This window comes from Cariama cristata, unplaced genomic scaffold, assembly GCF_000690535.1.
Source record: "Cariama cristata isolate BGI_N322 unplaced genomic scaffold, ASM69053v1 scaffold11252, whole genome shotgun sequence".
Classification (NCBI taxonomy): Eukaryota; Metazoa; Chordata; class Aves; order Cariamiformes; family Cariamidae; genus Cariama; species Cariama cristata.
The window spans coordinates 34,334-40,388 of record NW_009602147.1 but is presented as its reverse complement, the minus strand read 5'-3'; positions in this window follow the sequence as shown (position 1 = coordinate 40,388).

Below are 6,055 nucleotides of genomic sequence, written 5' to 3'. Positions count from 1 at the left end.
GCAAAGACGTAAGTGTGGGAGAATAGGAGCCATGTCTGCGCAGACCTCTGTAAAGCCGTAGATTCTCGATTTGAAATCAGGAGGGAGAATGGCCTACCCGAAAACTTCTGCGTGTGCCTTCTGCAAAATAAAGAGAACATACTCAGGAGCCCAGTATCCTGCTCTGTTTTGCACTGACCATTAATACCAGGGGCAAAGCAGACTGGCTTCTTCTGTATTGACTCTCCTGCTGTTTAAAGTGCTAAGCTATGTTGCTATCTTTGTTGACCTGGGCAAAGCAATGCTAACACCGTTGCTAAATAAGCAGCAAAGGAAGAAGAATGCAGTTTTATCCCAGATTGGCAGGCCTGTGTTGTCCAAGCATTTAGTGTGTTTCTAATTATTATTTTCAAAAATTCCAAAACAACTTAATGTGTTCTGGGGGCAGGAGAGAAGGCAGGCTGTCTGCTTCCACTTGCATATTGTTTGATGTCTTCTCTGGTTTTAATTTTGTAGTCATTTATAAATGGTAGATGTTCAAAACCATGTCAGAAATTTTTAACTGAAATGACCTTGAAGCTACAGGTTCATTATAAAGCCAAACCTCTACCTAATTTGAGGTCAGTTTTATGTCCTTTTATACGGTGGCTGGCTGGGGAAGGAATGATTTTGTAAAGATTAGTAGAATCTATGTACTCCTAATCTACGTTCTGACTTAGCTCCATTGCACTCACTAAATAATTGTTGACAAGCTCAAGCTCTTTGCTAAATGCCATGAGCCAATGAATTTTCGCAGAAAAGGAAAATGACATTAATGGGAAAATATGAGACTACTGAAGTGGCAGTAGATCATCATGGGAGCTCTGTTTTGGTTGTATCTCTCTTAGAGACTTTATGTCTGCTAGGGATCAGAGTACTTGCTGTGACAAGCTCAAGCTCTTTGCTAAATGCCATGAGCCAATGAATTTTCGCAGAAAAGGAAAATGACATTAATGGGAAAATATGAGACTACTGAAGTGGCAGTAGATCATCATGGGAGCTCTCTTTTGGTTGTATCTCTCTTAGAGACTTTGTCTGCTAGGGATCAGAATACTTGCTGTATGGGACTGTTGCTTGGGACATGGAAGTGTATGAGGCTGTGTCAGTGACGGCTGGTTCCCACTGGGTGTTGCCCAGTGCAAAGGCCCATCCAGCAGTCCCTCCAGAGGACCTAGAATCAGTGCAGCCAACTTCACTGTCTGCCTGCTTTTTCCTCAGTCTGCCTTGTTAGAATTCACATATCTGGCCTGCCAGTATTTTGCTGTTTGCTCTAATAAATTTTCTCTTCTGTGATGAGCCTGTTTGACCTTCTGAAGCTGTACTTTGAATTCTTGCACTTGCATTAGACCCTTTGATTCTTTTGTCCTCTGGCACATGAGATGATGCCATGTTGGTTCCCAGCTGGGTGAACGTATTACTGTGTGACTGGTGGGGATGCGTTCCTGTCGTGCAGCTGGGGATGCTGCTGGTTAGTAGAGGCCCTTGGAGCAGAAGTAGCTTGCTGTGGTAGCACACACTTTTCCTGCAGTGCAGCACCACAGCCTTTCTTTTTCACTCTTTTGCACCTTGTTCCAGGTGCAGCGGGCACTCCACCCAACTTGCAGGAGGTTGCAGAGAGCGAGGAAGTCCATAGTGCTGTGCCACATAAACAGGTGATACACAGTCTTGGCTGCAGAAGGCTCTCTAGCCTGGCACTGTTACACAGCATTTATGCTCTTTGCATGAGATTTGCCAGGTCTGCTGTTGGTAACAGTTTGACCTTATCAAACATGGCTCTCAAATTTGAGAGTAATTGGGAACATGTGAAACATTCAGGACTTTTTTAATTTTTACTTTTTTTTTTTCCCAGTTATGTGTTTAAGCCTCCCACCTTTCACTTCAACAATTACGGGTGTTGGTTACTTCCTCCTGTGTTTGTGTAAGAAAAGCTTTTTATAGTCCATTTTTCCAGTTGGCGTGCGTACTTCCTCCATTGCAGCTTAACACATCATTCTTCCCACTCCCCCCCAACCACTGAAGCTAATGGAAGACCTTCGGGGTTTTTTGTTTATAAGAAAAATGGAGCTGTGGGGTTGGGAATGGTTGTTATTCCTGCTTCAAAATGTGTTCTTTGACAGGTTGTGTTTTGTTCTTGGTATAGGAGAAGCATGTAAGGAAGCAAAGAATAATCAGTGGTATTTACTTTACAAGACAACATTTAGTTTGACCTGGACATTTCCAGCTCAGTTTTTGTTTAGCTGAAAATCTACCTAGAAGAACAAAAGTTTGTCAGAAATATGAATGGAAGCGGGCTGCATTCTATTTTGTGACAAACAGATTCTTAATGTAATGCCAAATGCGAAGAATTGTTCAGTGTCATCGATCCCAGCTTCTGCAGGGGTCACAGCTGAGGTGAAGGCAGTCTAGGAGCTCGACATTCACCCATTATTTTGCCCTGTATGGATGAGTTTGGCACACTGACAGCACTTGAGTCTTGCAAATTTGGAGCTGTGCTGGAGGTCTTTCCTTTAAGCAACATCAGTTACACCAAAAAAGAAGGAAGGTGGCATGGCCACTTCCCCTTCATTGGCTGACAGGACATCCATTCAGGACATGGAACTGACATCCTTCATTCAGGACAGCAGGCACTGCATCCTGCCTAAGGACAGTATGGCGTATGGTTTACCATGGCTTCACTACTGCTTCCTGGATGCTTTTATCACTGTTTGCCCAGGTCTGTTATTTAGCCCCAAAATAGAATTAGTAATATTTAATATTGCAGTCTTTTTTCCCCCTCTATGACAGATCGCTTATTTAGAATATCTACGGGGAATATCCTTTATTTCCTATGTTTTGGATGATATTTCTCAATAAAGGTTATGTTTTTGAACTAATTTTCCAATTAAAATTAATTTTTTATATAATCTTGCAAGGTTTTCCAACACTAATGAACACAGCCAAGGTCATTCAGTGGAAAGGCGTGTGCAGACGTGGCCACTGTGGACTGAACTACCTCACTGCTTCAGATCTTTAATATTTTTAGTCTCTATATAAGCCTTTGTTTTTCCCAAGTGACTAGTTTTAGAGTGACATGGTAACTCTAACCCAGTCAGGGCAGGAATTCACTCTTCTCTTTTCCCATATACTAGCTCCACTGTAAGCCTGGAGCAAAAAAGAGGATCTGAGGGACGCAGAACTGAATTGCAACACTGGGCCTGAGAATCCTCGCACCTTAAATCTCATGTCTCACCATGGGATGTCTAAGGTCCTGACATCATTTTTTAGCTCCTTTTGTATTCTGTGATTACTCTGTGAAAATAACATTTTAAAGGCACTTGCTTATTTTATTGCTCCACTGCTAAATAGTTGAAATCAGTGCTTAGCATTTAATTATAGTGATTTTATACCATAAATATTGTATAGTGCCTGACGATGTAATTGGGCATTTTTATAATAACCCCCTATTTTTGAAAATAAGGGGAAAATCTCTGAAATTTGTGCCTTCATGCTTGTGCCCATTAAATGTGGTTATCATTATCTAGTGACGACGTATGTTCATTCTAACTAGGGTTCACTTCTCTTTCTTGCTGATACTATCTCCATGTTAGATTGTTCCTGTCCCTAGTAGCACCTCGGGGCAGGAGTGGGAAGTAGATATGTCCCATGTGGCCACTTTAGACAGCAGTTTTGGGTGTGGGGAGGTGGGAAAGGAGAGACAATGGGGTGGAGAGACAATAAGGTCTTCGCGCCTGATCCTTCCCTGACTGTCGTATAAGTAGGGCAAGCAGAGGGGGAGCAGGGCCGTGGCTTTTTGTACTACGAAGCTAGTGGGAGTACATTGCATTCAGGACGGGGTGAAATAATTTGTTCTCCCATGTGAGAGGAAGGGAGCCAGGGAGGAACTGAGACTCTGAGTCACCCCTTCTTCCTGGAGCGCCTCCTGGGGTGGTGCCGCTACACGCAGCCCAATACAAGACTGAGCCTGAAGGCTTGAACTAGGTGATTGCGAATATTTTACAGAAGTCTTATTTTCTGGTAATTACTTTAATATGATTCAGTGTTTTCTCTTTTGTCTGATCTTGTTGATGAGCCTTCATGCCTGATCCTTCCCCCGCTGTCGTGGGAGCAGGGCAAGTATTCCCATACCATCTGTACCATTCACCTCTTGGTTTCGGTGGCTCTGAGTAGGTGCATTTTGAAGCGTTGTTCCTGTTTGATACAGCAGACCAAGAGTGTGTCCTTGCAGAAAAATGACTGGTCCTGGACCTGTTCTGGTGAAGCCTTTGAAACTACTGAGCTGATTCAGATAGTGGGGGTAGAGCGATTTGCAGAGTTGGGGTCTGGGTACTGTTTGCCAGTTCACATTCCTAGTGATTCCTGAAATTAGAGCTCCTGTGGAAACCTGGAACTTTGCTTCTGAGGCAAGTGTTGTGTATGAACTGAGTCCAAAGCTAGATATATGAAGAATGGCTAGGATTTAGGTTCCAGTGGGTCACCAACAGTATTTACTAGAGACTAATAATAACAACAGTGAACAGACTCATTCCATTCCCAGATCTCTAGGGTTTTAAAAATCCAGCAGAACCAGCAAAATACCTAAAGCCCAGCCACTGAAATCTAGCCAAGTTGTGTAAAGATTACAATGGTAGCTTCAATTAAATATAAATTGTGCACTTTAAATGTACAATTTATTTAAAAGGAGTTATTTTGCCAAACCATAAATGTACCAATAACTAAACCAAGAAATAACAGATTAAGAAATCTAAGTTTATAAGGTCTAAAAAAAAAACCTTTCAGATATTTTTAATGCTTTTGTTTAACCATGTGATTCATATTTAATCCTAGTTAGACCTAATTCATACGCACGTCTTTATACCAGGCTGTACACTTCTCATAAGCAATCGACTGGTATGTGTTATCACATTTGTAACACGGGTGCGGGGAGAGAGGTGTAGAGTGCAAGCCACTTGCATAATCTCTTGCATGTAGTAGAAAAAGATCTGTCTCACATTATACCTACAAGAAATACATGGGTGCTCATAATTCATATTATCCCATAAAATTTAGAAGAGCATTCAGAGACTGCAAATGAAGGTAATTTATGTATAAAACCTCATCCATGAAGAATTTACTGCCATAGTAGGCATAATATACTTTGGCACAGACTTCTTCCCTGAAACTAGTACTTGCAGACTTGAAAAAGGAACATACCAAAGACCTTGCAGGTTAAACTATAGTCTGGTTTTATACAAAACACATTATTATGAAGACTTTTGTGTTTGAGAGAGCTAAAGCCAGCTGGTAAGTTAGTGTTCCATGGCTGTTGCAGATGTGTGTGAACATCTTCACTATGTGAGTGGTCTCTTTAAAATCAGTGTTACTTTAGTGGTGCTACCTTTGTGTAATTATTGATGTAAGTATATATTTTGGACTTTAGTGGGAACTGAGGAAACTGCAGAAGTATATTTATATAAAACATTCTGATGTGTGGTATCTAAAAGTGAGTATCTGCTTTGCAGAGGTAATTTGCTAGCAATGTCATGAAATCCAGATCCTGTTTCCTTCTGCAAGGACTGCCCTGGGAACATGGGGCCTCATCTTCCTTTCTGTACTTGGGCAAAACTGCCAGATAAAGGCCATGGGATCCATCTCATTGCCATTTTGAGATGGAGGCATTTCTGGGTGACCACAGACAGATGTGGCTCCTGTGTCCCCATAGGTTCTTGCTGGTAGACTTGGGCATGTGGTGGCAGAAGCAAGGCCAAGGCAAGGCTGTGGTTACATTGCAGCTATGTTGTGCACAGGCTTGGGGAGATTTCAGCAGCATCTCCTCAGTGCTTGGGTGGCTGTTTCCTTTTGTTCCTCCTGCTGGGGTCTGATTTCTTTTTTCTTTTGAGATTACATTATGCACATATGCTTTTATAATTGTTGCCTCTTTTTGACCCAAACACTTTTACTTCCATGAAAGTTAATGACATGAAATGAAAATCAAGGGAAAAAGTAACCCGTTGCCACTCCAACATTTCCACATAGTACAAAGTAACCTTAAAATAAGGAA